This window comes from Aedes albopictus, chromosome 1, assembly GCF_035046485.1.
Source record: "Aedes albopictus strain Foshan chromosome 1, AalbF5, whole genome shotgun sequence".
Lineage (NCBI taxonomy): Eukaryota > Metazoa > Arthropoda > Insecta > Diptera > Culicidae > Aedes > Aedes albopictus.
This window is the reverse complement of record NC_085136.1, coordinates 83,795,981-83,807,087: the sequence shown is the minus strand read 5'-3', so window position 1 is coordinate 83,807,087 and position 11,107 is coordinate 83,795,981.

Sequence of the window (11,107 nt, the reverse complement as noted above, 5' to 3'; positions counted from 1 at the left end):
GTAGTGTCGTCAATAAAGTAATACAGTGGTTCCCAAACGTTTCTTGATGTAGTTTTTGTATTCGATAGATTAGTGTCTTGTGAGGGATTTTCATGTGGTTCGCGTTCGTTTCTCTGTAGTTTGAATTTGTTGTACTGGGTAAGTCGGCCCAAGAACGACCTTTGGCAACTCTCAATTCGGAGATAATCCGTTTTGGAGGGACTTTCTAGCTGGCCGGTGATGATAAACCCCGCTCAGTTGACTCTAGGTTTTGAAGCATTTGAAGGTTTGCACTTGGAACTTCTAGGGCATTGTGATCGTTCGTATCCTCTGTAGTACTGCGGATAGTTTTTACGCAGCCAGTCAGCTTCTTTCCCCTGTTCCAAAAATTAACCCATTCCCCGGAAGGGTCTCAGGCCGGGCAAACCTGCAAACTGTTGGGTGGTCTCCTTTAGGAGTGGCGCTTAAGCCATCCACTTACGAACGGGAAAGCGCGACAGGCTGGCGGGTTACAATAGAAGCCGTGCATAAACTAGGTAGGGTTTCAGAGGAAGGGGGTCCATCCATAGTCTACGTTCCATACAATTTTACAAATTTTTGTATGGAAAAAATTGTATGACAGGGAGGAGAAGAGGTCTGAGGTGACCGAAATTTGGTCTACGTGGGTTATGAATGGACCCATAGGAGATTTGCCCTTCTTTAATTTATAGGCTGTTCTTTCTAGTTATAACCATGCAGACCTTGTGGGCGACCAACCTATTAATTACATTTTTCCTCTTGTTAAGAATGTATTATTTTTTTAGTTACACCGCAGTTACACTGCGGTTACACTGTTACAGAGTTTAATTACCGAACTGTCTATTCCTCCTTAAGAGATTTTCCCTTCTTCTAGGTATAGGCTGTTCTTTCGAGGCCAATTTTTCGATCAGTATTATTTTGGTCTAGCCTAATGATCATTTGGCATAGCGATAATTTGTCCAAATGTCTTTTCGGCCTAATGAGCCAGTATTTACCGGACCTTTGCTGACAGTTATATCTCATGCAAGTTCAGCTCTAACACGCATTCACTTGCGTGCGCAGCTTTTTCTTTTTTCTCGCTTTACTCAAGAAAGAGCGAGATAAAAGAAGCAAAATGCCTCCTCTTTTATCTGTTTCTTTCTCGTGTTTGTTTACGAGAGTGAGTGAGCAAAAAAAGAAAAGTTGATTGATTTATCTTTATTATAGATACTTTCAGCCCAAAGAAAAGTTGCGCACGCTAGAGTACGCATAACTCCTTTATGTTGTTTTAACCGTTATGTGGCCGACAGGGTACCCGGGTACCCAGCGCCCATTTGAAAAGCACGGTGTAGAAAAAAGCAAAAAAAAAAATTTCGGACACATAACGGTTAATGTTATTCTTTCAAACAGTATCTTCTGGTATTGAAGCTGTCAGTAATGTTATTGAATTATTTCTTCTTTCAACAATGGCTTCTCTTTCAATATCAGTTACGAAAAATATATCTAAACCATCATCAGAATAATCCATTTACAAATATGCTTTCGGGGTAATGGCGTTCGGGGTAGTGACCTATTCGGGGTAGTGGCATTCGGGGTAATGACCCATTCGGGGTAATGGCCTATTCGGGGTAATGGCTTTCGGGGTAGTGGCGTTCGGGGTAATGGCGTTCGGGGTAGTGGCATTCGGGGTAATGGGGTAGAATCGATTCAGGGCATATGCCAAGCTATGCTTCAGGAATTTCTGTCACGATTCCTTCAGATTTTGTTACAAATACTTCGGCAAGGATGCTTCGACACTTTCCTCCAAGAATTTTCCCAAAGCGTCCATCAGTGGTTCCAGCATGGATTCCTCCAAGAATTCCTCTAGGGATTTCACCAGACATTCCTCCGGGGATTTCTCTTGATAATCTCCTTAGATTTCGCTGGGAAGCTCAACAGATTCCGTTGGATCCCCTCCAGTGATTGTTTCAATGCTTCTTTCGAGGATTTTTTCAGGAATTTCTCTAAGGACTCCTAAAGGAATTTGACCAGATATCCTTTTAAGTATTTCTGCAGGTATTCCTTCAGAAATTTCTAAAAGGATTCAAGTATACTCCATACATTACTTCAAGATATTCGCTAGAAGTTGCTCCAATAATTCTTTCAGAAAATTGAAAGTGAGATTCAAAAATTAGCCCAGGAAATCCTAAAACAAAAAAATCCCTTACGAGTCCAAGGATTCCTCAAATATTTCGTTAAATAACTCATCCAGAAACGACTACAGATATGGATTCCTTCAGATTTTTCCAGGGATTACTAAGGGAATCCTTCCAGGAATCCGTTAAGAAAGCTCCCCTGGCGTTGCTCATAGGGGTTTTTCTGGAGTTCCTCCAGATATTCCTCCAAGAGTCCCTGAAGGTATTCACTCGCAAATTCCTTCTGTGATTCTTTTAGGAATAACTACAGGTATTATTTAAAAAATTTCATCCATGGATTTCTGGAACTGTTCTTGGAATTCCTTTAGGAATTGCTCCTGAAGATCATTCGGAAACTCATCCAGGAATTAATGCGAGACTTCCTCCAGGATTTTTTAGGGATTTCGTAAGGAATCCCTTTCAAGATTGCATCCGGGATTCCACCAAGGATTTCCTCAGGAACTGCTACTGGGATTCCTCCAGGAGTTCCTACACGATCTCTTCTTAGGATCCCTTCATAATTTCGCCAAGAAATCTCTCTGCGATTTCTAAGTATTTCCTTGTTTTTTTTTTTTCAGAAACACCTCCTGGGATTCGTTCAGACCTTCCTCCTAGGATTTCTTCAAAAATTCTTCCTGGGACTCCTCCAGGTATTTGTCAGGGTATACCTCTAGGGATTCCTCCACGAGTTCTTCCAAGGATTCCTTTAGGTAATCTTCAAGGGATTTCTTCAGGGATTCCTGTGAGGATTACTCTAGGAATCACTTTAGAGTTTCCTTCAGGAGTTCCTCTAAAGACTGCTCCAGGAACTGCTACAGACATTTCTCCAGGAGTTCCTCCAGAAATTCCTCCAGCAATTTCTCTAGGAATTCCTGCAGGAATTGATTCAGGAATTTCTTCAAAATTTTCAACAACACGGATCTTTTGCTCTTTGAGGCGCACTGCGTTTTGTAGCAGTGCGTAATGTATCTGTTTCACGCAAAGAGTAGACGACACATAATGTACGCATACTCAATGCGCTGCCCATTGCGCAGTTGATATGACAGAAATCACAGACAAACAAACGTTACACTGACGAAATTTTCTTCCTGTACATCTCAGGCTGCTGATAACTTACAAAGTTGGTGTTTTCGGCATAATTCTTAGGCTAGTCAAGGACCTACAGGTGATAGGTTGCTTGATTCGAAATTTCGCCACTAGGTGGTGTTAGAGGTCAAACAATTTTTATATGTAATATATCTCAGGAATCTGATCACTTAGAAAGTTGGTGTCTTCGGCAATGTTGTTTGGTATGTCAACGTGCTCAAAGTTAATGGACCACTTGTTTCGAAACTCCGCCACTAGGCGGCGCTAGTTACACATTTGAAAGATCATGCAAATGATTGATTTTCTTCATTTAGTATTCAACAAGCTGTATTTTTTTTCCTTTGGACATATTCAAGTCAAGTCAAATGTTTTTCAAAGACCAATATGTTAGCCGTCAATGTGCAAATTTTCATTTCATTCGGTTCACTTAATCCTGAGATATAGCAGTTTAATGAAAAACACTCAAATATGACTAATTTTACTAGAATTGCTCTAACTTCATGTAAAGTTATCCAATTAAGACCAAATATGTACCATTTATAGCTAGGGTATCGCGCCACTTGGGTGGTATCTATATTCGTCTGTTTTCCACTATAACTTAGTCAACTTTGAACCAATTGACTTGAAATGTTGTACACGGGTAGATATTATACCTATCTCACCGCATTCCAAAAATTGTGTCAATTGGTTCAAATTTGACTGAGTTAGGCCGGAACAAATCTCATTTTCTTCTTTTGTCACTTTGGTCATAGACTCGTCAAGGGGGGGGATGATAAATAATAAATGTATTTGATGAAAAATTACCCGAACAATTAGACAAAATCGTCAAACTCATCGGATTTGTTAAGAAATTTTCTCGACGACTCTGATTACACCTTAAAATTTTTAAATTTCTTGAATGATTTTTTTTATTCCCCTCTCAAAATGTCTAATTCCAAAAAAAAATTCCCGAGGGGGGGTTGACATTAGAGAAAATCGAAATTTGTGTCAGCCTTATAGCGAAAACAGACGAAAATAGAAGTCACCGCCCAAGTGGCGCGATTCCCTAACTAATTGTGCGACTAGCAGTTAAAATTTGGGAATTTTTGGTGCACTTTATGAAAAGTTACAGCTTGCTGAATATTTTTGCGATGATTAATAAAAGTTGCATGCTTCTACTAATTTGTAACTATCGGCGCCTACTGGCAGAATCTCGAAACAATTTATCAATCAACTGAAAGGCCTTAACCAACCAAACAACATTGCCGAAAACACCATCTTTCTAAGTGATCAGGGACCTGAGATATATGGAATATAAATTTGTTTAATCGCTAGCGCCACCTAGTGATGGTATTTATAATCAAACGGCTTATCACCAGTTAGATCTTGATTACGCTAGCAACTTTGTCAAACACACCTACTATCTAATTAAGGGTAATACGGTTTCGTCCGGGTGCCGATGTCGCGCGCTTTTGCTTCGGTGGTTCGATTCATTTTCTAGTAAGTTTTGTATTCGGAAGTGAGCATTTCGACGGCGGCGGGCCCAGCGTGCATCAATGTGTGATACGGTTTCGTCCGGGTGCCGGTGTCGCGCGCTTTTGCTTCGGTCGTTCGATTTTTCTTTTTCCCTATTCGGAAATGAGCATTTTGTTGTGTCGCGTCTTTGTAGCAACACTGAACGATCACCTGACGTGGGTGATCAGTTGTTTGCTTCTCATATGAAGTGAACAATAATGCGTCAGCTTGCATGTTCGGTCGTGTTATTTGCAGTTAAATATTTGGCGACTAGCTTCCGCGGTTTGATTCGAAATATTAAGTGACCACCTGACGTGGGTGATCGATTGTTTGCTTTCCGAGTGAAGCGAATAATAGCGTATTAAATTAATATTTTTTCGCGTCGTTTACAGTAAATATTAAGCGACCACCTGATGCGGGTGGTCGATTGTTTGTTTTCCGCGTAAAGCAAACAATAGCGCGGCAACCAGCATGACACGAAGGTCATATTACTTATCAAAGTGAATCCAGACCCAACGATACCTTTCCTACTAACAAACACTCCTTCCTGCAGCCTTTGGTGGAGTCGCAGCGGTAAACGCGGGCCTTCACTTAACAAAGGTTGTTACTAATATTCCTTCCCTATTCCAACCTGACTGCAAGGACGTGGCCGGCGCCGTTATTGTACTGTTAAAAAGAGTCTCTGAAGCGTGCACAGTGAGAATATTGACCACTCCCAGTCAATTATTCAGTTGATTCATTGTGCAACTGTCATTGATTCGGGTCAATCACGGAATAGCAACCATAGATGTGTGCAGTCAGTCTAAGCTAAGCTAAGCTAAGCTAAGCACACCTACTATCTAATTAAGCATGGTGCTGAGACATACGGTATGGAAATTTCGCAAGTGTTACATCTTGTTGTCTGTGATTTCTGTTATGTCAGAGACAAACAGACGTAATACTGACGAATTATCTATACCAAATATCTCATGATCGAGATTACTTCGAGAGTTGAAGTCTTGGGAATAATTATTTGGTTGGTCAATAACTTACCAATGATGGTCCGTTTAATTCAAAATTCCTCCATTAGGCGGCGCTACAGAGCAAAGAAAATTTATATTATATATATCTTAGGATTCTGATTACTAAGAAAGCAGGTGTCTTCGGCAATATTGTTTGGTTGATAGAGGCCTTTCTGTTGATTAGGCGATTGGTTCGAGATTCTACCAGATGCATATTAATAGAAGCATGCAACTTTTATCAATTATCTCGAAAATATTCAACAAGCTGTAACTTGTTGTGCAATTAACGATTTAAATTAGGGAATTAGTGGCGAAGTTTCGAAACAAGTGGTCCATTAACTTTCAGCCCTTAACTTACCAAACAACATTGCCGAAGACACCAACTTTCTAAGTGATCAGATTCCTGAGATATGATATGTTACATATAAAATTTGTTTGATCTCTAGCACCACCTAGTGGTGGAATTTCGAATCAAACGACCTATAACCTGTAGGTCTTTGACCAGCCAAGCATTCTTCCAGGCATTACTCCATGAATTTCTCCAGGGATTTATCCAGAAATTTCTCCAGAAATCGAGGGGTTTCTTCCGAAAATCCTCTAGAAATTCCTCCAGGAATTCTCCAAGGGATTTCTTTAAAAATGTATCCAGAGATTCCTGTTTGCATTCCGTCAGGCATTCCTTCAGAGATTCCTAGAGGAACTTCTTCAGGGATTTCTTTAGGATCCTGAAAGTCCTCTTCCCTGCGTGACACACAACACAAGATCACTTCGTCAGCTAATACCAGCACACACACGGATAAACAGCCGATCTGTAGAGGCAATAGTCTGCATCGGCAGTATCTGTGCATCGGCATCAGCTAGAAAATTCACAAACCCAACAGGAAAGAATGGCCTAAATGTGACCCAGACGGCTCATCCTTTTCAACCCGATGGTTTCAAAATTAAACAATATTGTGTGACTTGTTGGTTTGTGTATCGAGTGAGTTTATTTGATGGAAATATGTATGTAAATGTAAATTTATGTCTTTAATTATAAAATGTTAAGGCCATGAATAGCCGGACTGAAACAACGGCGAAGGTAAGTAATTAGTCAACGCAATTTGTTAGACTAAAAGTTGAAATTTCTCCAAACAATAAACTCCAAAAAAGTCATCCAGAAATTCCTCCAGGAATACCTTAAGAAATTTCTCCAGGAAATTATCCTGGAAGTCCTTCTTGGTTTTCTCTTGGCATTGTTTTGAGACTTATCCTAGGATTCCTTAAGTAATATCACTAGGGATCTCCTTCCGAGTTTTTTTTTATAGGGATGTCTGCAGAAATTTCTACTGAAATTTCTGCAAGGAGTTTCCTAAAAAAATCCAGGGATTGCTTCTGGAATCCCTCCAGCAATTTCTGAAGGAGTTAACTTGGGCATTCCATTTGGAGTTCTAACAATAAGCCCTCCAGGGATTCTTCAAAGCATCATACATTGACATATGACACGCAAGAGTAACGGCAGCGTAGGTTTCATTTTCTTACTTTAACCCTCTAATACCCAAATTTTTAATTTTGATCTAAATATTATTTTTCGTCATCTAAAATCGATTTAAACATGTTTTGGAAGGTGATTCTTTTTAATTCTAGATTTCGTGAATTTCAGTATTTGATTTTTCTAATTTTTATTTTTGAACATCCCCACAGTTTTATATTTTTTCCTGGAAGCCTATTTGGGGTACGGATTTTTTGCGATGAAAACATTTTGAGATTTTATGATTATTGTTGAAATATTTTAATTTTTATTTTTTTTCATAAAAAAAATATTTTCCGTGTAATTTTAAGGAAAATAATTTTAGAGTGTATTGGATTCCCTTAAACTATAAAACTACGATAGAATGATATGGGAAAAATTTAAAATATGTTAATTGAAGCGATTCAATGATAAATTAACAATGACTTCTAGAAGGTGACAAAACAGCCCTAAATGTCAGCCAAAAATATAAAAAATTTGATTTTCCACGAAATAAAAATTCACAAAATGCTCAAAGTATACCCCGTCTAAAGGCGGGGTTGGGTATTAGAGGGTTAAACAAATAAGAACTAACATTAGCGTGGCTCAAAATACCACATGTCAAAAAGTTCGATGGGCCCCATTCTCATTTCGTTTTATATGACGCCACGATGCTCTGGTCAAATTTTTAGCTAAATCCGTTAACATTAGGGCGGTGCTAAACTCGTTTGAAATTTGTATGGGAGTTTATATGGAAAAACATCGTTTTTAGCATTTTTCTCATGAGGAGTATTATTTTTACATAAAACATATAATCGATTATATAGAACTATAGTCTGCATGTGCTGAAAAACTTTGTCGAAGACCGCAAAGTCATCCGAAGCTTGTAAGAAAAGATATTACATGCAGACCATCTGGTGGTGCTTAACATTTAACATGTAAAGGAATAACAATAGCAATAAAATCTCATTGAATGAGCCCGTCCTGTCTAGGCTATAGCTTTTTTCGCAAGTGTCTGATCACGTTGCGGTCTTCGACAAAGTTTTTCGGCATAACCCAGGCTATATTTCTATGGGATCGATTACGTGTTTTAAGGAAAATTTAAACCCCTCCGAAGAAAACTGCAAGAAACGATGTTTTCCCATATAAACGCCCATACAAAATTAAAACGAGTTTAGCACCGCCCTAATGTTAACGGATTTAGCTGAAAATTTGACCAGAGCATCGTGGCGTCATATAGAACGAAATGAGAAGGGGGCCCATCGAACTTTTTGACATGTGGTTTTGCCATACAAGCTTGAGCCACCCTAACTAACATGCTAGATGGGCTTTCAGACATTTTTCCAGGAAATTCTTCAAGAACTTCTTCAGGCAAATACGGAACAGAGTCCCCTGTTGAATCACCATCCAGCTAAGTAATTATCGTGCCCGATGTTGTTTTACTTCAGTGATCGGACGAAAACTGATGTTTTCAGTATGGTATGATCTTTAACGTATACGTGCTTCTGGAGCCGACCTACTGATGCCTGAATCCCCGCCACATCCTAGGAATGCTCTGCTTGAGCTGAAACCAGAAGTTCGAACCAGAAGATACAGGCCAAAGCTCCACTCTTCAATAAGGTAGCATCACACTGCTGACCTCGTCATTGTGATTGCTGTCATCGATGCTTGCTAGGGGCAGGACACCTAAGGGATATGTCACTAATCTTTGTTCACAACCCACAAGTTCAAACTCATCAATTCAAAACTACATATAACGGTGGTAAACGGAGCAGTGGAAAAATTTCGAAAAACCTACTTTTCGGTAAAGTTAATCTAACACATTAAAACTTATGTTGACATAAGAGTGATGGAATCTCAGGAATGCTGGGCAATATTGCATTTTAAGTTAAAGCGAACAGCGAGGTCTGCTTTATCATTACATACACGATTCCATGAAGTAGAATTCAACTGTTAGGTATTCAAATACATAATATAGATTCAGCTGACCAGCAACTTTTCTTTTGTTAAAATAAACCCTTAAATTTATATTTGCGATCCACATAATGAAAACGAAGCCATACTTATTCAAAGTAGAAGATGCTTATTCGAGGTAAAATCAGCAGAGTTCCAGATAACCTTTAACCACGTGCTTCTTCTCGTGAAGATCTGGCACTTTGCGCCATGCATTCCCATCACTCCGACGCAACGACGGAAATCCAATAAACGCTGGTGTTTGCCATGGTCCCAAAAAGAAGTAACCCATTCGGAAACAATTGCGACATATTTTACAGTATTTATACGACGGAGATGAACACGAGCATCTTCTGCAACGTATTTCCCATCAAGCCGTCTCTACACGGAAACGAGCGCAAATGTCGTCGACGTCGACGTCGTAGTCGTCGTCAGACAGGAGACGAAATTTCAATATAAATATTCATGATTTGGCCGGGACGTGCACAACCAGAAAACACACTGTTTTACAAGCGTTTGAGGTAGGTGTACCTTTCCTACCTACCTAGGCTCGGGGAAGATCCGATGTTTTCGTCTTGTTCACTTGGGCCGATGATGGCGAAAAGGGCTGAGTGAGTTGTGTGTGTGTGCGGCAGGAATTTTCAAGTGGATCTCCTCCGACCAAAAAACCGGGACGTTCGTGCTTACCTAGATCCATGAATGGTTCTCGTTGCTGGAAATGAGTTTTCCAGCTTGTGTCGGCTATAGGGATGGAGCCAGGTAGCTGCCGAAGGAGTTCTGTGTTTATATTTCATTGAGGTGACGTGCATGCGTTACATCATGAGAGGGCGTTTCGAGAATTGCCGCCACATCCACATCCGGAAAGTGCAAAGAAAAAAGATCGACAATCTGAATAATAAATTTCAATTAGACCCCGACGCAGTATGCGGTTATAAATTTCAAATTAAGTCCCGTTCCTGCGGAGCTAGAACAATATTCCCGTCCATGCGAAGAGGCGAGGAGTGACGACCCTCTGACGACGCCAAACGGAAGTCATTGTTTTTCCAAACGTGAAATTGTCGACGGCAGAATTTCTCCTCTGCAGGATGATTTTTATAGCTCTATTGAAATTCTGCTCACATTCTCCGGGAGACCGGAAGCCAAAAAATCGAAAATTAATTTGAATCCAATTGGGAACTTTGCAGCACCGGAGAGAACAGTCAGTGGTCTACCGACTGGTCTATGTCTGACCGGGCGGGCGGCTGGCCGGCGACCCGGAGCTCATAGTTTACAAAAGTTTCCCACACTCCGGCGGCACAGATGCTGCTGCTGCTGCTGGTGGTGCCGCTGTCGGGTCTCAGAACAGAAAGTTGAGATGTTTTCCCGCAATTCTCCCGCCGGCCATTGTTGCTGCTTAGGGAGAAATGATTCAATATGGTACAACAAGCTTATTGTACTCGGTAAATTTATTTGTGAGTGCTGTAAAATTCTGAATCCTGCTGAGCCTCTTCAGAGAATCCTAAACATCCGGAAGCAACTCTGTACAAGCACCATGGCAGCGCATCCAATTCCAAAAAGCACCAGCTCGGGTGGCCTCCCTGTTGCATAAATAACCACCAGGATCATTGGCGACTACTTCATTTGCAGTGAAGAATAGCGACTCTAAGCGAAACCCAACAGAAATGACTACTATAGCCATAACCCATGTAATGGAGAGTAGAGAAGCAGAGGGAACTGCGTTGAACCCGTTCGCGCGAGGAGGATTGACGGGATCGCCACTACCAGGGGATGGTGTACCCACCAGCGAGCAGGCGGCAGAATGATCAACAGGATGAACACGAGGCGGCGTAACAGCAGTCGAGGAAGCGCAGATGACTGACGCGGACCTAACGTGGGCGCTGAACCTCTTTGCGGGCAATCGCGAAACCAAGCAGCTCACCGGAGCCGTAGCGGAGAGG